We start from the raw sequence: 23926 nt of genomic DNA on the forward strand, positions 1-23926 counted from the left end.
CAAGGTTCTTTTTTTTTTTTTAATATGAATATCCAGTTGTTCCAACACAATTTGTTGAAAAAAAGCCTGTTCTTTTTCCATTGAATTGTCTTTGTACTTTTGTCAAAAATCAGTTGACCACATAAATACGTGGATCTATTTCTGGACCACTTTCCTCTTTCACCAATACCACTAGGTCTTGGTTACTCTAGTTCCATAGTATGTATTGAAATAAGATAATATGAACCCTCCAACTCCTTTTTTTTTTTTCCAGAGTTGTTTTGACTATTCTAAGTCCCTTGTTTTTCCATGTAAATCTTAACATCAATTTGTTGATTTCTACAAAAAGTCTGCTGAGGTTTTGATTGGGATTACACTCAATCAATCTGGGGGAAATTGATATCTTAATATTTAGCCCTCTAATCTATTTAACTTGTTTAGATTCCTTTGATTTCTTTAATGGTGACTTTTAGATTTCAACATATAGGTCCTACACATACTTTGTAAAATTTAAACCTAAGTATTTCATGGTTTTTTATGCTGTAAATAGTATTGCTTTAAAAAAAATTTTTTTTAAATTAATTTATTTATTCTTGGCTGTGTTGGGTCTTCTTTGCTGTACAGACTTCTCTGCAGTTGTGGCGAGCAGGGGCTACTCTCTAGTTGCGGTGTTCAGGTTTCTCATTGTGGTGGCTTCTCTTTGTTGCAGAGCACAGGCTTTAAGGGGTGCAGGCTTCAGTAGAAGTGGTACATGGGTGCAGTAGTTGTGGTTCCTGGGCTCTAGAGCACAGGCTTAGTAACTGTGGTGCACAGGCTTAATTGCTCCGCGGCATGTGGAATTCTCCTGGACCAGGGATTAAACCCATTTCTCCTGCATTGGCAGGTGATTCTTTACCACTGAGCCACCAGGCAAGCCCTGGTATTGCTTTTTAAACCAAAAATTTCAGTTGCTCATTGCTAGGATTTAGAGATATAATTGGTTTTTGTCATTGACCTTGGGTTCTCCAATCTTGCTAAATTTATTAGTTTCAATAGCATTTGTTAAGAGTCCTTGGATTTTCTATGTAGACACACCATCTGCACATCAAGACAATTTTATATTTAACTTACATACAGAGTACATCATGAGAAACGCTGGGCTGGATGAAGCACAAGCTGGAATCAAGATTGCCAGGAGAAATACCAATAACCTCAGATATGCAGATGACACCACCCTTATGGCAGAAAGTGAAGAACTGAAGAGCCTCTTGATGAAAGTGAGAGTGAAAAAGTTGGCTTAAAGCTCAACATTCAGAAAACTAAGATCATGGCATCCGGTCCCATCACTTCATGGCAAATAGATGGGGAAACAATGGAAACAGTGGCTGACTTTATTTTTGGGGGCTCCAGAATCACTGCAGATGGTGACTGCAGCCATGAAATTAAAAGACACTTGCTCCTTGGAATGAAAGTTATGACCAACCTAGACAGCATATTAAAAAGCAGAGACATTACTTTGCCAACAAAGATCCGTCTAGTCAAGGCTATGGTTTTTCCAGTAGTCATGATGCTTTTGAACTGTGGTGTTGGAGAAGACTCTTATGAGTGCCTTGGACTGCAAGGAGATCCAACCAGTCCGTCCTAAAGGAGATCAGTCCTGGGTGTTCACTGGAAGGACTGATGTTGAAGCTGAAACTCCAATACTTAGGCCACCTGATACAAAGAGCTGACTCATTGGAAAAGACCCTGATGCTGGGAAAGATTGAGGGCAGGAGAAGGGGACGACAGAGGATGAGATGGCTGGATGGCATCACCGACTCAATGGACATGAGTTTGGGTAAACTCTGGGAGTTGGTGACAGACGGGGAGGCCTGGCATGCTGTGGTCCATAGGGTCGCTAAGAGTCGGACACAACTGAGCAACTGAACTGAACTGATATTTCCTTTTGCGTTCTATGTGTCTTATTTCTTCTTCTTGCTCTATTATGTTGACTAGAATCTCTAATACAGTATTGTATTGACCTTTATATGATAGGTACTTTGCTTTGAAGAGAGGCTTTGTCATCCCCCAAGATGATGGTAGAATTACTATATTCTCCTAAGGAGCCTTGATTCTTAGGAAATAGCGGTTGACATTCAACCCATTAATAACAAAACTTAACACCTACTGATCAACTGCTGTGACTAAGACCCAGTACCCTGCAGTTTACATATATTATTTTATTTGATCTTTACATCAGCCTTATAAGACAGATATTATTAACCCCAGTTTTGAAATGAAGAAACAGATCCAAGAATTTAAGAAAACTTGCCTAACATAACACAGTTTATTCTTTTCAGATGGTGAATTCAAATCTATTACTTCCAATTTCCAAAGTCCATGTTCTTTCCACTTGACTCTACTGCTTACGGGACTTCCCTTGTGACTCAACTGGTAAAGAATCCGCCTGCAATGCAGGAGACCTGGGTTCCATCCCTGGGTTGGGAAGATCCCCTGGAGAAAGGAAAGGCTACCCACTCCAGTATTGTGGCCTGGAGAATTCCATGGGCTGTATAGTCCATGGGGTCGCAAGGAGTCAGACATGACTGAGTGACTTTCACTTCACTTCATTTCACACTGCTTATGATCTAAATCACTTTCAGCAGATCCCAGTCCTGTCTATGCACAAGAGGCCTTTGAGGAGTTGTTAAAAAGTCCCCCACTCCCATTCCCTGCACCCCCACCCCCACCACACACATACCAAAGACCAATTAAATCAGAATCTCTGGGACTGGGACCTGGGCCTGGGTGCTTCTTAGAAAACGACTCGGTTGACACTGAGCTACAGTCAGGACTGAGCACACCGGGCCTGCTACTCCTAAAGAGAGGGGTCCTCCTGCCCTTATAGGGACCGGAGGTGACTGGCCCTCGGATCTGGAAGCAGTGGGTGATGAATGTTTAGCAGGAAACAACTGCTATGTCTGCTTTGGGCCTGGGAGGCTCAGAGCTATAAAAGGCAAAGCTTTCTCCTTCATTTATTAAATGCTAGTAAATCCAAGGAGTGTGTCATGGTATTTTAGCATCAACTTATCACACATGTTTGTGCTGGCTTACAGTTGAAATCTTGATGGAAAACAGGTGGGACTCCTCAAAGCTGCTGTTAAAGACTTAATGGGTTACAAAAGGATGCTAATGAAACAGTTTGATGAAAAGAATGTTGCCATTTCAGAGGATATATGGGGGTGGGGGAGGGGAACTCTCATTCCTCAGAGGCATTCAGCCTGCTGGGTATCTTTCAAAGCAGAAAGCCAAGTTCCTTGCATCTCTATGGGAGGCACCAGTATCCCTGAAATGTGCTCCCTGGAGTAGCCATCATTAAAAAGAAATGAAACCTTCTCTCTACCGTGGCAGATTGAGTCTATGGTTGTGTTATTGGCAGGATAAAATAATTGCACTTTTAGACCAATGATTACTAAGCTTTAGGAAACACTTTAGAAGTTTTGCCATGCTAGATATGATATCCAATCTGGGTAACATTACCTTGTTTGAGATGTACCTTGTTTGAAATGACTTGGACCACATTGTTATTATTATAAGTTTACTTTTCCCCACAATGAGGATACAAACATCATGGAAAGTTTAGAAAGTGCAGAACAGTAGACAACTTAAGGCTGAAGAGGTGTTGCTAGACCTCTCGTACATGTGCTGTGTGCTCAGTCGCTCAGTCGTGTCCGACTCTCTCGGGCAAGGACACCAGAGTAGATTGCCATTTCCTACTCCAGGGAATCTTCCTGACCCAATCGAATCCATGTTTCCTGCAGCCCCTGCATTGGCAGGGGGATTCTTTACCACCGGGGCTTCCCTAGTGGCTCAGACGGTAAAGAATCTGCCTGAAATACAAGAGACCCAAGTTTGATTCCTGGGTCAGGAAGATCTCCTGGAGAAAGGAATGGCAACCCACTCTAGTATTCTTGCCTGGGGAAATCCGTGTGAACAGAGGAGCCTGGTGAATTACAGTCCATGGGGTCTTTCTTCATCACTGCACCGCTTGGGAAGCCCCCAGAACTCTCACATACATCACTTTATTTAATCCTCACCAGAACCCTCAGAGAGGAGGAGCATTTTCAGCTGAGAATACTGAGGCTCCTAGAATTCACTCAGAGCTGTCACCTGGAGGCAAGAAGCCTGGCCCCACAGCACATTCTCATCCCACTCAACTACCCTCACAGCCTTAGCGCATCTTGGAATCTTCTCTTTCAAACTTTCTTATTTTTAAGCAAGCATTTTTATTTTTAATCTAATGTTTGGGTTCCATACTTTTGAACACATGAAATTCCAGTTTTGCTTCCAGCTTTTCTTTTTCACGTAACTTGATCATAAAAATGGTTTCCCAGCTCGTTTTTTAGCCTCTGCACATTCATTTGGCACATGGCACACTATTCCAACAAGAGGCTTTGACGGGAGCTCCTCCCTCACAGAGGGTTTGTCTTGGCAAACTTTCATGTGGGTGAAGCTTGGTTTAAAGAGCATAGAGCTCTCATGGAGAGGAATTGGGTGCTGTGGGGGTGAACGATCCAAAAGGAAGTCAAGAATTGGTTTTTCCCACCACTTAGGCCGATTATAGCTCAACTCTTTTTTAGCAAATCATTATCCTGATTGCCTGTAAGAAGGGAAAGAGCTTTTTTTTTTTTTTTTTCTCTCCCTTAATATTTATGTATTTGGCTGCTCCAGATCTTCATTGAAGCATGTGGGATCTAGTTCCCTGACTAGGGATTGAACCCAGGCACTCTGCATTAAGAGTAAGGAGTCTTAGCCACCAGGACTAAGGAGTGAAGACCACCAGAGAAGGCCCAAGAAGGAAAAGTTTTTAGAAATAAGGATTTTTTCAAGAGACAGCATGACATGAGAAATAGAAAGTATGGTCTTCCCACAGTTGTATGTAAACACAGAAAGAGGGAGCGAGGGTCTGTGCTGGCTTCTTGGAGAGAGTGCATTGCAGAAAGAATCTCCATCCTGGCTCTGCAGGTCAAGCAGGCAAGCGAAGACTGTGGAAAGCAGAGGAAACAAGCAAAACAGATTGAAACAGGCCTCCGAGAAATGAGGTCAGGTGGTGGAGAAGAGAGGCAGGCCTGGATTTCTGGCCCAAAAGACAAAAGAGGAGAACACATTTGTCTTAGAATCTTATGCAGTTAGGAAGGAAAACCCCCAATCCAAAATGGTAGAAGTTGGCAAATCTCTTTTTATAACCTCTGTTTCAGGTTAAGGAGACAAATCCCACTTCTACATTTTGCTGGCTAAGGTCTTGCCTTGGCTTTCTTTTTTCCACAATAGATTCATTGACCCACACTGAAGCTGGTGGGTGGGTGGGTGAGGACCATAAACATGGACCTTCCCACGACTGAGTAAACATTTCAATGTGCAAACTAGGATTCCTCTATGTTGCTTCCTTTCAACATACGGGTTTGGGTTATTAACTACCAGGGCTTCCGGTGGGTGATTAGCCCCAGTCCTCCACCAAATGTCCTGGGTTTTCTCCCTTTCGTTTTTTGACCCTGTGCATTTTGGCTGGAGTATAGAATAAGGAAAAATCTGAACTGTTTTCTCCAGCTCTCAAAGCCCCGATTCCTACAAGGGAGAATTGAAAACAAACCACTCTTGAACTCTAAGCAGAAGTGGCAGCAATATCTCTGCTTAGAAATCTGCAGGTGAAGGATGGAGAGAGGGTCTGTTTCTCATTAGAGTTCTTGGCAAACGTTTTGAGGCGCATCTGGAAAAAAAGGGTGAGGGACTGTCGGTGAGGTTTGTTTAATAAGCCCCTTTCTCCCATCACTCGTCTGATGGCTTTTCCCTCTCAAGGTCATCTGGGACCAGGTTTCCCAATCCCTCTGCATCCCCCTTATGTGTCTGTACATTATCTGGGAATATTGTGTTTAAAGTGGAGAATCCAAATAAGGAAAACCCATTCCACTCACATTTTTTCTAAATGTCAGTTGAAGTTCTCCCACAGACGACCTCACTTCCACAGATGCAGTGAATTTCAAGGGCAAATGTCAATACTAAGAATCTCACATATTTATTCACGTAGAATTCTTTTTCTGGGTGATATATTAGCCAATGCTTTCTTCTGAGCATCACAACATTTGCTTGAGGTAGCAGATCTTCATTTTACAGATGGGATAGAAAACAAGCCAACAAAACCCAATCAAAATGAAAAGCCTCTGAGGCCCAGAAAGGTTAGGTGATTCACACAAAGTTTCACAGTCAGTGAAAGCTAGAGCTGGGATTATGAGTCCAGTGCCAACCCACCACAGTATGTTGTGGGTCAAAGCACATTACCTCTCCTTGGAGCCACCTCTCCCCAACCCTCACCACGCTTCTTTCCTGAATGTTTCAGGTCTAAGCTTAAATGCCACTTCCTCCAGGAAGCCCTCTCTGATCCCACCTCACCCTCAGGTTAAGACAGGTCTGCCTGTTAGCACCCTGTGTGTTTTTTTCTTTATGACACCACAAATTTTAATCATAATGTGTGATTATTTGCTTAATATTTTTAGCACCAGTAAGACTATAATCCCTTGTGGACAGGAACTGTGTCTAGTCTTATTCATCATTGTAGATGACCAAGACACCACTCAGCACAGTGCCTAGGATATAATAGCCACCCCACCATCTGCCACACACAGCTTGTGAAATACATGAACAAATGAATGAAAAACTCCCCAACACAATGATGAAGGCTGAACCCAGTCCACCTTCCTAACTTTCTTGATGAATTAGCCAGTAAGGAATTTTCCAAAGAAATTTCTGGAGATTATCAGTGACACTGTGTGAAATATTGAGATTTGGAAAAGAAGGGAGATAACCCCTTCTAGCTCCAAATAGCTTCATTTTTATTAATGATATATTGCTATAATATACTATAATATTAATTAATAATATAATATATACTATTTACTGTGTATTAGCTTTTGCCTGACAATTGTCACATGATTTTATTCTCATAATAACCTTATGAGTGGAGTATCTTTATTATCTTTTGCAATTATATTTTGCTAAATATTGAGAAAGTTCTGAAAAGGTTAGAGGCTGAAAGACTGAATTATGCAAGTGTTAGTTCTGCTTGTTGTAAGCCTGGAGAGTGTAGAGGACAAATAGATCAAGGTGCCTACAGAAGTTAGCACTTGCCCATGGGTTCTGCCTGGCTCCCTGTCCCAGCTGTGTGCTCTAGGGGACCACTTCTGCTTCCCTAGGTAGGTGCCTGAGGACGTGATTCAGTCTAAGTAATGGATTCCATCTCCCTGGCCTTAACTTCCAGTCCTGTGGCCTGAGAGAGCTCCAGCGCTTAGCTGGCCAGCATCAAAGAGAGGTGGGGGCACACGTCAACACATCATCTGCTTCATGCGGGGAAACAGAGGCTAGAGAAGGGGGAGGGCTGGTCTGGAGGTGGCAGAGCTGGAACCAGAGTCCAAGACACCAGACTCTTGGTCTGATACTCTCTCCACTGCCACTCAGTCCATCAGAGGTGTGCTCAGAGCTGTGCAGTCCCTACTGGATTCCCAAAGAGAAATAAAACCTTCCCTCGTAAGGTTGTTGTGAGAATTACATCACATGACAGTTGTCAGGCTTAAGTTAGTACACTGTAAATAGTATATGAAAGTGAAAGTCGCTCAGTCGTGTCCGACTCTTTGGGACCCCATGACTATACAGTCCATGGAATTCTCCAGGAAGGAATACTGGAGTGGGTAGCCTTTCCCTTCTCCAAGGGATCTTCCCAACCCAGGGATCGAACTCTGGTCTCCTGCATTGCAAGCGGATTCTTTACCAGCTAAGCCACAAGGGAGGCCCAAATAGTATATATTATTATTAATAAAAATGAAGCTATTTGGAGCTAGAATGGATTATCTCTGGGGGCAGTGAGTCTCCAGTCAGCAATGGTGTTCAATTCTTGCTCAAAATTATAAAGGGGGGTAGATTATAGAACTAGGTGACAATTTTGGACTTTCCAAAACTGGTGCCAAATTAATTTTCAGGACTTGAACTGGTCCTTTTTTTTAAAAAAAAATTATTTCTTTATCTGGCTGCACCAAGTCTTAGTTGTGGCATGTGGGGTTTAGTTCCCTGACCAGGGATGGAACCATGACCCCCTGTATTAACAGTGTGGAGTGTTAACCATTGGACCACAGGAAAGTCCCTGAGATGGTCTTTGAGAATGGCTAGGTGTTGCCAAGGTGGGAAGAGGGGAAGGATGGCCTCCATGAAGAAGGGAACAGCATGAGGTGAAGCTCTGATGTCCCAGAGCTGAAGGCTCTGCTCTGACTCCAAAACTCTATCCCGCTTGGGTTTTATGAGCTTCTGGTGGAGGGCTTCCTTATCTAAGCTTTCCAAAGGTGTGCCTAAGGTTTGGCATAACTCTAAGGTCTTCCATTTATGTGTATCCAAGTTTCATGAACTACTGAGGGAAGGAGAGCTTGTGATACATTTTCTGCATTAATACCAACAGGTTTAAATAATGATGGTTCAATCCTGCTCATCATGGCAGTTTTCCAATGGGCCTCACTGATTTTATTATTATCTGCTTATGAATTCAACTAAAACAACCTTCCTCCCACTGAAATAAACTGAGGTCATTTAGCGCCTTGTCAGGCTTCTGCACAAACCTCCACATGGGGCAGCGTTACTGGAAGCAGAGCTGGTACAGGGAAGGCATCTCACCAGGAACAGTTTGCTCTTACCTTCTCGACTTTATAACTTTTTAAAAAAGCAAACATCATGAAAGGCTGCTGCCACATTGAGTTACCCAGTATCTAATGATCTACAACTTTTATCATCAATGTTGACAGGAAGGATAAAGGCTCTGGATTTCCATGAAATGGAAACTTCTGGATTCCTGCCCAGGAGACCCAAGAGAAGGTGCTCTGGACGCTCTGCTCAGAGAGGCTGAAAGTGATGATTACTTAATGTGCAAAGTAGCACTTAAAAAATCTGACCCCCTCTGTAGGACTGCTTGAAAAACTAATTGGAAACAATCTCAGATATTCTATACTCTGTCATTTTGGTTACAACCCGCTGCTTTGTCTATGGTCCAGACAGAGTTGGCAGCTGGGAGGGGATGAGGGGGTGGGAAGTAAGCTCCTGGAGGCCCTGACAGAGTCCTTTGCAGACAGTCAATTATCCCCTGACTATATCTCCTGGGCTGCAAAGGAGGGTGGAATTTGGGAACCCTCCCTCCCTGCCTTCCTTGATGCCTGGGGGACCCGCAGTAGGGAGAGGGGAAACCATACGCTCCCTGTGGCATCATCAGCCTTTCCAATCTGTGGTTTTAGTGATGGTTCTCTGCTGTGCTGGGCTTGGACTTTCAAAGCAATGGACAGAGGAAGTCAGTTCTTCTGCTCTTCCACAGGGAAGCCGGACAGAAGTTCATTACCTCTTTGCTGCCCATTCTTGGCCTGCAGATGGCTGCCTTCTCCCTGGATCCTCATGCAGCAGAGAGAGGAAGCTCTAGTCCCCTCCTCTTCTTATAAGGGCACTAATCTCACCACGGAGACCCTACCCTCATCTTCTCATCGAGACCTAATTACCTCCCCAACGTCTCATCTCCAAACACCATCTCACTGGGGGTTAGGACTTCAATATGTGAATTTTGGGGATGGGGGACACCTTCAGTCCAGAGCACTTAGGAGTTCTTCTTGGGAAGAACCAGGCAATTTTCTGCTCTTGGGTAAGTGAAGGCAGTAGTTCTAAGTTCACTAAAGGAAATCAACCCTGAATATTCATTGGAAGGACTGACACTGAAGCTGAAGCTCCAATACTTTGGCCACCTGATGCCAAGAGCCGACTCATTGCAAAAGGTCCTGATGCTGGAAAAGATTGAAGGCAGGAGGAGAAGGGGACAACAGAGGATGAGGTGGTTGGATGGCATTACCGGCTTGATGAACTTGAATTTGAGCAACCTCTGGGAGATAGTGAAGGACAGGGAAGCCTGGCGTGCTGTGGTCCATGCGGTCCCAAAGAGTAGGACACAGCTAGCAACTGAACAACAGCAACATGTCCTCAGTGAGCTCAGGTTCCCAGGGATTCAAACCTGGTCCTGCCAAAGAGGCACCAATAAAAGCAAGTCTAAGAGGAGTCTGTTACCTTCAGCACAGGTGGGCTTGCTTGGCAAGGAAGGTCAGGGACCTTCATCACCTTTCCTGTTACAGCTTAAATTATATACCCGAGCAAAAGTCAACCCTGAATACTGACATTCATCTTTTGTTTTTTTCCAAATGAGAGATTAAACAAACAACAACAACAAAAAACTCTGGGAAGGGGACACAACTTGAATGTATAAAGTTTTAGGAATGTTGGCAGAAAAGTCAAATACAGCTAATGATATTTATTATTTACAACAAACTTACAAATCACATGATATAAAGTCACAAAGAAAGATTACCTTTTTTCTCCCTCTTTTGCATTTCATGGAACAGATTTGTTCCAACTTCTCTTTACCATCACTGTCTCTCTCACTGGAGCTGTTTCTTGAGTCCTCTCCCACAGTCATCTTTAATTCCTAAAACTGTTTGAAATCCAGCCCTTTGTGAATCTATGTTTCTTGTTGCTACTGGAAATTTATACCAAGCCACAAGTACCCACTGGCCTATTTGTAAGACAAATTTTCTAAGTTTTTTTTTGTGAGTACATATATGATTTCTGTAACATAACTAGTTTTAGTATCATTTTGATCAGTGATCTTTAAAAGGTTGTTTGCAGTGATATCCAGTGCTTCCATGGTGGCCCAGTGATAAAAGAATCTGCCTGCAGTGCAGGGGACACGGGAGACGTGGATTTGATCCCCGGGTTGAGAAGATGCTCTGGAGAAGGAAATGGCAACCCACTCCAGTGTTCTTGCCTAGAGAATCCCATGGACAGAGGAGCCTGGCAGGGTACAGTTGATGGGATCACAAGAGTCAGACATGACCTAGTGACTAAACCACCACCACCAGTGCTCACATTTGTGAAGGTCTTGCCCCAGAAATAATGAGTACATTGATATTCATTTCTTTGCTTCCTTTTTTAACAAAATCTGTTGAGTGATCTCCTTACCAACCTAAAAATAACATTGATTGAGTTTCTTTGAGGATTTTGTACATTCTCCAAATAGTGTTCTTTTATTCAAAAATACAATTATTATGAGAACACCCTGTAATTAAGAGCTTGCCTAAGACCACTCCCTCTTTTCTAAAGGATAATTTTAGGGAAGAGATACATCAGCAAGAATTTTAGGAAACATGATACTCTCTAATTATTTAAGTCCTTGTTTCTTTCAAAGAGGAGGACTGATGATGGAACTCCCTGGATGCTGTTAAGGTTCTTCAGAGGGCAGCTCCATCAGGCAGTCTGGCTTCTTGAGTGACACATATCCCGTCACTGTTGAATTCAGGCTATAGTCCATTCAATGGCTGAAAAATGTGTTTATATTTAATAAAGGCAGAGAAGACCAACCCAGGCCAGAGAAGTTCCCTTTCTGAAATATTATGGACTATGAAAAACTGTACAAAGTTTAATTTCTGAAGCTCTGGGCACAGAGGTATCTCTGTCTTGGTGTGCCATAGTTGTAAGATTCTGTCACCAATTCCAATGTGGTTTTCCCCCCACACCAAGCTGTTCTCCAACACCAGCTGGGTGTCCTGCAACTCAATTCTCACACTGTCTGCCTGGAGATAACATCAGAGTCCCCGTGTTAAGGTCTTAGTCCTACAAGACTGTCCCCACCCCCCACCATCACTTCATGTGACAGTTGCAAGCCTAGGTTCTCCCCTGTGCTTCTGACCAACATATTAAACACTGCGAATTCCAATGACCCCATCCTTGGTTCAATTAATTTGCTAGAGCAGCTCACAGAACTCAAGAACTCAAGAGAAACATTTAGCTTACTAGATTATGTGTGTGTGCTTAGTCAGTTCAGTTCAGTTGCTCAGTCATATCCGACTCTGTGACCCCATGGACTGCAGCATGCCAGGTCTCCCAGTCCATCACCGACTCCTGGAGTTTACTCAGACTCATATCCATTGAATCGGTGATGCCATCCAACCATCTCATCCTCTGTTGTCCCCTTCTCCTCCTACCTTCAATCTTTCCCAACATCAAGGTCTTTTCAAATGAGTCAGTTTGCATCAGATGGCCAAAGTATTGGAGCTTCAGCTTCAGCATCAGTCCTTCCAATGAATATTCAGGACTGATTTCCTTTAGGATGGACTGGCTGGATCTCCTTGCAGTCCAAGGGACTCTCAAGAGTCTTCTCCAACACCTCTTCAACTCTTTGCAACCCTATGGACTGTAGCCCACCAGGCTCCTCTGTCCATGGGATTATCCAGGAAAGAATACTGTAGTGGGTTGCCATTTCCTCCTCCAGGAAATCTTCCTGACCCAAGGATTGAACCCGCATCTCCTGCATTGGCAGGCAGAATCTTTACCACTGAGCCACCTGGGAACAGGTTACCAGTTTATTATAAGAGGATATACTTTAGGAACAGCCAGGTGAAAGAGGAGCATAGGCTAGGGTATGTGGGAAGGGGCTCAGAGTGTCCATGCCCTCCCCAAGCTCGCCACTCTTCCACTTTTGGGTTTTTACAGAAGCCTCATTACATGGGCACAATAGATTGAATTACTGGCCCTTGGTGACTGAACTCAGTCTTCAGCTGCTCTCCCCTCCCCAAAGAGGGCTGAAAGTTGTCTCTAGTCACCCGTTGACTCCTCTGGTGACCAGTCCCCATCCTGAGGTGACCTATGTGCTTCCCCAAAGTCACCTCATTCATACAACAAAAGACACTTGCATTGTTTTCATTACAGGAAATTCCAAGGGTCCTAGGAGCTACATGCCAGGAAGAGGGATGTTGATCAAATATATACTTATTAAAGAAGAACTAAAGAGCCTCTTGATGAAAGTGAAAGAGGAGAGTGAAAAAGTTGGCTTTAGACTCAACATTCAAAATACTAAGATCATGGCATCTGGTCCCATCACTTCATGGCAAATAGATGGGGAAACAATAGAAACAGTGACAGACATTTTCTTGGGCTCCAAAATCACTGCAGATGGTGACTGCAGCCATGAAATTAAAAGACACTTGCTCCTTGGAAGAAAAGCTATGACCAACCTAGACAGCATATTAAAAAGCAGAGACATTACTTTGCCAACAAAGGTCTGTCTAGTCAAGGCTATTGTTTTTCCAGTAGTCATGTATGGCTGTGAAAGTTGGATTATAAAGAAAGCTGAGCACCGAAGAATTGCTGCTTTTGAACTGTGGTGTTGGAAAAGACTCTTGAGAGTCCCTTGGACTGCAAGGAGATCCAACCAGTCCATCCTAAAGGAAATCAGTCCTGAATATTCATTGGAAGGATTGACGCTGAAGCTGAAACTCCAATACTTTGGTCACCTGATGCAATGAAGAACTGACTCATTTGAAAAGACCCTGATGCTGGGAAAGTTTGAAGGCAGGAGGAGAAGGGGATGACGGAGGATGTGATGGTTGGATGGCATCACTGATTCGATGGACACGAGTTTGAGTTGGTATTGGTGATGGACAGGGAAGCCTGGCAGACTGCAGTCCATGGGGTTGCAAAGAGTCAGACATGACTGAGTGACTGAACTGAACTGAATACTTATTATAAATCACAAGTTGCTTATGAAATTTTTACTTAATCCTGTAAAGAATAGCTCTTTTAATTGCAAGGTTGCTTATATACTAGAAATGGAAAAATGGAGGCTCAGAGAGGTAAAGTAACTTGTCTAAATTCACACAGCCAAAAAGTTATGGAGCCAGAACTCAAACTCTGATTGATTTGATTCCATAGCCACTCCTCTTAACCATAAGCTCCCCTGCCTTCTGTGGTATTGGGTGTGAGTTGAAGCTAACCCATGTTTACTTGAATTTCATCCCTTATCACAACCTCATGCATACATGCTAAGTCGTTTCAGTTGTGTCCGACTCTGTGCAGCCCTATGGACTGTAGCCCATAAGGCTCCTCTGTCCAGGGATCCTCCAGGCAAGAATACTAGAGTGTGTTACCATGCTCTCCTCCAGGAAATCTTCCCGACCCAGGGTTCGAACCCATGCCTCTTGTGTTTCCTGCATTGGCAAGTAGGTTCGTTACCGCTAATGCCACCTAGGAAGCATCTCAACCTCATCTGTCCTCAAATGGATTGTAGTTCTTCCACAAAGAAGAACAACCACGAGACCAAGCTACTGGACACCAAGCTACTGGATGGCATCTGTGTGGTTTGATGTCATGTCCAAACAGGAGTATCCTAGAGAGACCCTGAAAATCACAGAAGCCAAAAGATTTCATAACCTTTGTTAAGGAAGGGGTTTTGTTTTTGTTTTGGTCCCAACAGTTTCTCTACCTACTCCCCAAAGAGTGTGCAGTGCTAAGTAAATCGAGTAATTATTGCCTAAGTCAGGGACTACTGTGATTGAGAAATTAACCATGTCTGTTTTTCTTCTGCAGGCTCACTGGAAAAGAATGTGAGCTATTTTCCCCTTTTCCTCTCCAGAGGCCTCTGCGTTTTCGAGGGTTGGGTTTCTCTTGCCCCAGGGAAAAGTTAGAGGCCTTTCTTAGATTTTCTAAGGGTTTGGAGTCTTAACACTACTTGTTAGAGATGGAGAGGGTTGGGAGGGGGCCTAGGGCCCAGAAGTCATTAAGGGCTGGCAGGACCCTTGAGTGCTGGGCCTCCACCAGGCACTCTGGAGTTGGCAGGGCCTTGGGGGCGTGACTAGGAGGGGAAGGGATGCCTGGGGCTTAACACTTGCTCTGTGGCCTTGGATTTGGAGAGGATGCTGTGGGCAGCAGCGGCAGCAGCCACCTCCAAGTAGCCTACTAGAGCTTGGACAAGAGGCCACTCAATAGTGACCATCACAGCCCTGGTGCCCTTGTCCATGTTTCTGGAATCCTGAAGGCCTCAGACTTCTGTGTGGAGGGAGAGTGAGGGGCCCTGAAAAGTGGCTGGGAATTTTTTGTGGTCCCGGTAGATGGAGGTCTAAGTATGATTCAATTTAATTTAGAAAATTTGTGAAATGTGTCATGGAACACATTCCTAAGTGTCGTGGAACAATTTATATCAGTTACGCTAATAATGACCAAATCCTGAAGGGAATTTTTATAACATATTTGGTAAAAACAGGTCTATTTTTTTTTAATCCTTTGGAAATGGTTGATCAATAACTGACAGGATGTAACTATTCCAAGCCCTTCTTCTGGTAAAAATATCCTCTCTCCTGGTAATTTAAATTCCAAATTACCTCCAGATGAGGCTTTAAAAATACCCTGTGATTAAATGCACACCAAATGGAGTTTCTGTGGGAACCTTTGCTGACTCAGAGGGATGACCTATGAGTTTTTTTTAAAGGCCCGAGGTCTGGACTGGGCTAGAACTGCGACTTGGGGCTCGAGGAACCCGTGACTCAGCCTTGGGGCCCCGGGCTCTGGACACTAGCCCAGAGCTGAACATTCAGCTGAAAGGCTTTTGGAGGAGAGCACTGGGAATCTCTCTGGAATCGCATGACCCTTTCTCACCTACCCTTATTAGACCACAGAGTCAGAGCTGAAGAGGGGGGACCGCTGGGCCTGGGGGCTGGGAGCGAGCCAGTGTGTCTGTGTATCTTTGTGTCTGTCCGTGTGTCTGTGTGTGTGTGTCCTTGGCAGAGAAAGGTGGTCAGGAATGCACTTGATTCTCGGTTTCCTAAGAGAAAGTGGCTCACAGCACAGGTGGCCAAACTTCTTGGACCAGAAGCCCGCTGGGGTCTCGCCAGCCACCTGCTGCCCAGCACACGTGGCTGTGACCTGTGTGGTGGACAAGGAGCAGGATCTTCTTTTCAGCTGGGAGCAGGATGGAGGGTATGTGGAGAGCCGGCCAGCACTCTGGGCAAGAGGGTAGGGAAACTGAGGCAGAGAGGGCCAACTTAGCACTCAGAACAACAGGATGGTGTCCACCCCCTTCCGTTCCACCACCCACACACACACCCCCACCGCCCCTTTCTCTCCTATTCCAGATCCTACTGTGGACCACTGTCTCAGGCACACCTTTGTTTTCAAGCTCTGCTTTAGTTAGACACTCAGCTGGGCACATCCCACTTGGGATCTCCTTGAATGTGCTTGCTGACCATAACCTAGGTTTTGTTATCCCTGTTTTACAGATGAAGAAACTGATTCCCAGAGAGGGGGAATGGGTTGGTTCAAGAGAGCAGGCTGGTGAGTGTCAGAGCAGAGGCAGGAGCCGTGTGTGCTGAAAGCAGTCTTTCCTGACAGTCCTCCACCTGCGGATGCCTTCATACATTTAGAGGTACACACACATGAATATACCTGCCTCCCAGGGTCCCTTCATAAAAGGCCATAGCCCAGGAAACAAGGGGGTCCACTTCATGGTAATCTCTGTTTATGATATAGACAAAACAGTACCTGTAGGCCTAGTGAAAGCTAGCCATTCTTTTACATCCTGCTCCTCTTTCTGAGAATGGAAAAGAGTCTTAATTAGCATAGTGTTAAGAGCATGAGTTTTGGAAGGCTTCCCTGGTGGCTCAGTGGTAAAGAATCCACCTGCCAACGCAGAGACACAGGTCGGATCCCTGGGTCAGAACATCCCCTGGAGAAGGATGGAACCGACTTCAGTATTCTTACCTAGAGAATCCCGTGGACAGAGAAGCCTGGTAGCTACAGTCCATGGGGTTGCAAAGAGTCCAACACAACTGAGTGACTAAATAACAACAACAGCAAATGAGTTTTGGAATCAGCCTGTGATTTCAATTTCCATTTATTAGCTCTGTGACCCTGGATGAGTCACTTAGCCTCTGTAAACGTCAACATCTTCCTCTGAAAAATGGGATGACAGTATTTACCTTATTGGCTGTTGTGTGGATTAAATCAGACCATACCCATGGATGAACAACATTTGATGCCCAGTAATCAATCAGTGATTGGAAGCTGTAATTATTCACAATAATAACGTTGGTAGCAACAAAAGGAGCCAACGCATCTGGATGGTCACAAAAAGCAAGGTGAGCTTGGTCCTCTCAACAGAGGACATGACATCTGTGTTGTCAAGAGTCTGGAGGCGGTGCCAAAACCAGGGAGAAAGAGGTGAGCAATCTGCTGATTGTTCTGCTCCCTGGAAGAGGGAGGGGACAGACGTCAGGGCTGCTTAACCTTGAGGTGGAAAGTTCTGATGGATCCCGATGGGTGTCTCTAACCTCCACCTCTTCTGTTCTCAGAGTTTTAGCGGTGTACACTAAGTGCTGGACATTGACAAAGATAAGACGAGGGTGACCCCAGCTAAGGGCTGGAAGCCAGTACTGGGACGCGCAGAGAGGAAGCCGGGCAGCCTGGCACCAGGAGCAGAGCGCGTCTGCTCTCTGTCCCCATCGCCTGTCAGCTGGGAATTCTGCACATCATCAGTGCAGCTGAGTATGGCCAGCCCAGAGTCAGAGCCTGTTACAGACCAGCCACGGCTTCTGTCAACACCTGTGTGTCCCAGGGGAAGCCCTTTCTAAAGGTTGCATTGTCTTCATTAATGAAAAAAAGATTCTTTAACATTGTAAAGAAGTATGTTAAAACAATGAAGAAAAAGTGTGAAAGTAGAGTGATGTGGATTTTTTAGAATATATATATTATATACGCGTGTGTGTGTGTGTTAGTGGCTCAGTCATGTCCAATTCTTTGCGACCCCATGGACTGTAACCCATCGGTCTCCTCTGTCCATGGAATTCTCCAGGCAAGAATACTGGAATACTGGAATGGGTTGCCATTCTCTTCCCTGGAGGATCTTCCTGACCCAGGGATCGAAGCTGGGTCTCCCACATTGCAGGCAGATTCTTTACCATCTGAGCCACCAGGGAAGCCCTGGACATATTATATACATATATATGTATAAAATTTTTATTATGGAAGTTTTTAAACAGACACAAAAGTGGTACACAATACCTAGTGGTGAACCCCTAGGTACTTATAAGCAGCCTTCAACAACTGGAGTAGTATGTGCGTGAGAATTCCAATGAAAGCCACATGGCTTTTAACACTTGAAAGTGACCCCATGATGCAAATGTGTTAAATCTCTTGATATCCAAGTACCCAGAATTACTCCCCATTCCACGACTGCCTTGAACACCTATCGAACAAAGTAAGAAAGAGGTCAATTAATTAATTTGCCCCAAGTCATACAGGAAGCTTGACTAGTGCCAGAAACAGAAGGTATTCCATACAACTTAAGAAGATAATCATTATAGCAGAACAAGAGCTAATGTTTATTGTGCACTTACTGTGTACCAGCCTCTCTTCCCGTTGCTCTACCTGTATTAGTTCACTGAATTCTCATGCCAGGCCTGTAACAGGTATCTTATCTTCACCCCTGTTTTATAAATGAGGATTTAAGCCACTTGGCCAACTTTACACAGTTATTTAGAAGCAGAGCAAGGGTTTAGACTGAAGCTTCCTGACTCCAGAGCCTGCTTTCTTCTTCTTCTTTTCAAATGTTTACTTATTTATTTGGCTGCACTGGGTCTTAATTATGGCACATAGGATCTTTAGTTCAAACTTTAGTTCAAACTCAAGCTCAAACTCTTGGGCTTCCCAGGTAGCACAGTACCTGTCAATGCAGGAGACACAAGAGATGTGGGTTCTATTGTTGAGTCAGGAAGATCCCCTGGAGTAGGAAATGACAACCCACTCCAGTATTCTTGCCTGGAAAATTCCATGGACAGAGGACTCTTGCAGGCTACAGTCCAGGGGGTTGCAAAGAGTAGGACTGAGCACACACTTGAACTCTTAGTTGTGGCTTGCGGCATCTAGTTCCTTGACCAGGGGTTGAACTCGGACTCCCCTGCACTGGGAGCTTGGAGTCTTTGCTGCTGGACCACAGGGGAAATCCCCAGAGCCTGCCTTCTTAACTAGACAGACAAAACCTGACACTGGCAAAATGATTCCTGCTGGGAAAGATGAGGATGGAGAGGAGAATTGCTTGTATGAAATAGGCACTGGGCTGCATTTTCCTGTAACATTCTCAAAGCCCTGGCCACGAAGCCTGTGGCCCTCAGTGGGAGAGAAGGTCAGCATTCCTTCTAAATGAGGAGCCGTCATGGTTTCCTCAGTACCAGGCCTTGGGTGGAGTTCCTGTTTTGGAAAAAAATAAATGCGTGTAAAAAATATTCATAGCAAAAAGTCAGGGAAAATATCCACCAAGTATTACCAAGTGCTGGTCCTCATCCACAGTGGGATAGGATCAAGGGGTGATAGGGATTTTTCCTTTCTTTTTTAAATTAAAACAAAAAAAATTTTTTTTGGCCACACTGTACAACCTGTGACTTAGTTCCCTGACCAGGAATTGAACCCATGCCCTCTGCATTATAAATTGGGAGTCTTAACCACTGGACTGCCAGGTAAGTCCCTTCTTTTCTTTTTGTTCATCTCAATGTTCTAATTTTTTCTACAATGAATATGAATTATTTGTGTTACAGAGAATAAAGGGAGAAGAGGAAAGTATAAAAGAAGGAAAGATGATACTCACCAGTGGCCTTCAGCTCTGTGAGTCTGGGATAGGGATGGGGCAGCAGGTGGAGGGGTTGGGAGCATCGCGCAATGAGAGATTGGGGGAGGGGGCGGGGATGCCAGGCACCATCTCGGGTTAGGGCCTGACTGGATTTAAAGGTCATGGCTCATGGGGCTCCCACCCCATCCTCATAGGACCTGCTGGCCCTCAGAGGCCGCAGCAATCAGTGTGTGTAAAAATATGCCCGGCTGTGCGGCTCTAGTTTCTGGAGGCGCCCTGGGGCGCTGGGAAGTGGCCATGTTCTGACACCTCCAGGCCCACACTCATTTGGCAGGTACTCCAGGGCCAAGGCTGTTTATTCTCAAACTGCATCTTTGGGATTAAAAATAACCCTCCCGTTGACTTGGCTTGGCTGTGCACTCCCTGACCTTGGGGGCAGAGATGGGTGAATGATCCCAGATTGGGCGTTTTCGGCCTAGACAGAACTTCTACACACTGTGGTCCCTGCCCAGCAAGTTACCTTCCATCATGAGCCCTTGATTAAAAACAGGGGGAAGAGAAAGTAAGGAATTTGCAGCATCTACCAGGTAGGAAATTTACAAAGTCTCACTGGTATAGCCATACTGATGCCACAAAAATAGCAACAGAGTGCTCATAAGAGAAAGTGCCAAACTCTTTATCAGCTGTTTATTTATCACCTGTTAAGCACCATATACATGTGAGTTCTGCGGCAGCATGAGGTAGATTTGAGGGTGCCACAAGGCACAGCTTACCTCCAAATATCTATGCCAGTTAAAGATTCTACCATAAAGGACTTCTCCAGTGGTCCAGTGGCTAAGACGCTGAGCTCCCAATGCAGGAGGCCTGGGTTCAATCCCTGGTTAGGGAACTAGATCCCTCATGCTGCAACTAAAACCAAAGATCTTGCATTCCACAACAAAGACCCAATAAATACATTCTTAAAAATTCCATCATCAGAATCGTTCCTTTCAAACTAAAAAGCTGTGCTCCCAAGTGAAAGTCGCTCAGCTGGGTCTGTTTGTGACCCCATGGTCTGTAACCCACCAGGCTCCTCCATCCATGGAATTCTCCAGGCAAGGACACTGGAGTGGGTTGCCATTTCCTTCTCCAGGGGATCTTCCTGACCCAGGGATTGAACACGGGTCTCCTGCATTGCAGGCAGATTCTTTACTGTCTGAGCCACCAGCAAAGCTCCGTGCCTTCAAAGCACCTGTTAAAATATGTGAAGTGTTGTTGCTGGGGATTAAATGTAAGATTTTCTTAAGCTGATAAAGATCATTTCAATTTAGAATCTTACACATACAGGGTCTCATTTCTAATTCTGAGCCTCAGTCCTGGGGCCAAGGATTCACAGGTGGGTGCCATTTGTCTCCTTTACAGAAAAGAAGAGCCTTAGGGAGAGGAAGGCAGTGAAGAGGGTATGGCTGTGATGGGAACCCATTGCTCCTCCCATCATGGCCAATCAATGACCCTGATAATCTGTTTAGCTCCTCAGGACCCTGAGGAGATTGACCTTCAGGAGAGAACCCAGCTCTGGAAGTAAAGGGGAAGGGAGGCTGAGAGGCAAAGCCACACCTCATGCCTTCACAACTTCACCTTCAGCCATCCCACTTCACAGGAGGAAGGGTGTTGGAGCTACCCACCCTACAAATGGAATAATGAACAGATTTTACCTGGAGTTCCCATTGCACTTGTTTTGTGCTGCTGCCTGGAGTACCGTGTTGAGAAATACTGCACGACACATTATGGGTGTCTGCCACAGACGCCAGATTAAAGCACGATGATATGTATGTTTCAAATGTTTGCCATCCCTGCCCCAACACCCCCTGGGACCCCACAGTTAGGACAATGATGGGAGCGATCCTGTGTGGGAAGGATGGAGGGAGGTACAGATCGCAGCACCAGACCCTTCTTGCCTCAATATCAAGACAACTCCTGGCAGCCTGATGCAGCTTGCAAATGATGGAGAACCCGATACAGTCAACTCTCCCACCTGGAAAACGAAGTCACGGTGTTCATCTGATGCCCACTTAGCGGCCCATGAGAAAACTGGGGAATGCTTTATCCAAGGAAACAGACTGGAGGCTGCAGTCATGCCCCTCTTTGGTCACCGATGTCTTCCTGAGAGTCAGTGTGGAGAAGGCATGGGGTAGAGGAAGTGGATAGAGAGCACGCCAGATGTGTAAGCCCAAGGAGTCCTATGGGGCCACTGAAAGGGCTCCATGTGCTCTTGAGTGGTGGCTTTCGTGGCTGGACAAGGAGAAAAAATAACTTATAGGTGAATAGGACAGTTCCCAGAGTGCCCAGAACTCGGGGTTCTTGTGCAAGAACCAGGGGGCTGAGTAGCAGAGAGACTGAGCTAGCTCTTACCTCCCCTACATATAAATAATGCGTCTTGCTGAGCACCCCTGATTTCCCGCCCTCCTTCCCCAGCTCCTCCTACTGGGTCTCAAGATTTCTTTGCTTCTGTTGCTCTGCCAGGATACCTCACTCAGGCTTATTACAAACTATGCCTTTCTCAAGCCTCCAAACTCAGGACTTCATGACCTAAACTTGAGGATCTCAGCTCCTTTTTTGTTATAAAGACAAAACTGAATCTCCACTTTTTTTTTTAATTGTAAAGGCAAAGCTTTCCTCTTTGTCTTTAGGTATGTCTCTCCCTTCCTATCCTCCATCCTGTTCCTGCTGTGAAAGGCTTGTCCCCACTTTGCTGAGGAAGTCCCCCCTCCCCCGCGTTCCCCCCCCCCCACCATCTTTCATCCCATCTACCTGCTGTTCCCTCCTCCAGTATTTTCCAGCTCTTTCTCTGCAAGGACACCTCCTGCTTTGAAGAGCTTCATGAACCGGCTGAGGCACTGTCTTGCACCTGGGGCATTTGGAAACACCTGTCAGCCCCTCCCTCCCCTCCGTTGCCAAACACAGCTTGTCTCTGGCTTGGTGGGTTGGTTGACTTAACTGATTGATTGCTACCAAAGCTGCCTCCGCCTCCCCGCCCCCACTGCCCTTCCTCTGCCTTTGGGCCCCAACACAAAGGGTTTCATATCACCAAGCCCTGGGCTTTGGCCAATCCTGGAGTGTTCCCTCCAGCGCACAGATCGCTCACCTGCCTTTTCCTCCTGTTTCCCATGCCCCACTTGACCTCGGGCACCCAGGTGTTCCCTGAGTTCTGAACATGACTCACCTCAGAATCAACAACTCCCTGCTAAGGGATCTCAACCTGTCACAAAGCCTCTGTTTCCTGCATTAGACAATGACAGTAATACCAGCCTCATGGTGTTATGATAGAAACAAATAGGATAAAAAGTGCATAGTACTTAGCATTAGTGCTGGAGGACATTAAGTGCCTAATAGATAATAGTTATGATTGATTATCTTAAAGAGTTAACACATCCTCTGTTATGGACAATTCAGTACCTTATTACTTAGACTGTTCATTGTGAACTCCATTTTTTAGCAAGTTTTCCCATTTTTTTTTAAAAAAACATGTACTAACACAGTGCAAAGGTACTCTCTTAAATACTTTACAATTTTTAATTATTTTAACCCTCATGGCAATACAATGAGGGAGCCCTGTTTTAACAGAAGAGAAATTTAGATTCAGAGGGGTTAAGTAATCTATCGGAGATCACAGGGTTGGTAAGTGGCACAGCCAGGAATGGAACCCAAGCCGTCTGCCTCCAGAACTCTGCTCAACAGTACACGCAGCTGCCTGTTAGGTTGAGCTTAATTTAAGACACAACTTCTGCTCATGCCAGAGCTCTGAAGTAACACAAGACAGTCCCCACATTAATTTCATTAAGATCCAAACACTGCATCTTGTTTTTTCATTTAAAAAGCACTTACGGAATATTCAGTATGTGCTGGCAATATGATGTGCTGAGGCCCAAAGGTGAACAAGACAGGCATGGCCTGAGCTCATGTGCTGCTCCCAGTACCTGACAACAGCTGACTGCACCTGGCACACAGTAGGAGCTCCGAGGACTAGAGTGGGCTGGGTCTCTGTGGAAAAGCCTGTCATCCCTTCCCCCAGAGGGGTTACAGCCAGAACACACGGTTCCCCTAGAGGGCAGTGTTCAGTAGCGCTATCATGAGGACTCCTCTGTGCAAGAAAGGGGATTTGAAGAGTAGTTTTGGGGGCTGGTGTTCAGGGAATTCTGGAGGGTTTTAGAGGTGAAAGTATCACTCATATTTTACTGGACAGGTCCTACAGCAGGACTACGGCCAAGTCCCCTGATTCCAACACACTGGTGACCACGGCCAACGCTGAGCCCCAGGGCAGCTTCTTGGGATGCGCCGGAGCCCCAGGGCAGCTTCTTGGGATGCGCTGGACGCTCCCCTTCTAGGTTCCTACCAGCCAGCCCAGGGCTGGCCCCTCTCTCTCCATGCCTTTCTGCAGGGCATCCACTTCCCGAACCCAAAGTCTCACAGCCAGGGAGGAGACAAAATCTGGTGGAAGAAACA

General features: G+C 45.3%; 1 long non-coding RNA gene across 3 annotated transcripts; it reads right to left on the bottom strand.

Moving 5' to 3' along the window:
• Positions 1–18683: 18683 nt before the first annotated feature.
• LOC122705492 lies at positions 18684–23415 on the bottom strand. Of its 3 annotated transcripts, none has more exons than XR_006344118.1 (4): positions 23309–23415; positions 22235–22331; positions 21459–21715; positions 18684–19068 (listed from the first exon to the last, which is right to left on the bottom strand). It is a non-coding gene; the product is annotated as an uncharacterized LOC122705492 (long non-coding RNA). The 3 variants fall into 3 exon arrangements; XR_006344117.1 differs by lacking the exon at positions 23309–23415 and adding an exon at positions 22647–22687; XR_006344119.1 differs by lacking the exon at positions 23309–23415 and adding an exon at positions 22647–22687 and having other exon boundaries at positions 21139–21715.
• Positions 23416–23926: the final 511 nt, after the last annotated feature.

The sequence above is a fragment of the Cervus elaphus genome, chromosome 12 (assembly GCF_910594005.1).
Source record: "Cervus elaphus chromosome 12, mCerEla1.1, whole genome shotgun sequence".
Lineage (NCBI taxonomy): Eukaryota > Metazoa > Chordata > Mammalia > Artiodactyla > Cervidae > Cervus > Cervus elaphus.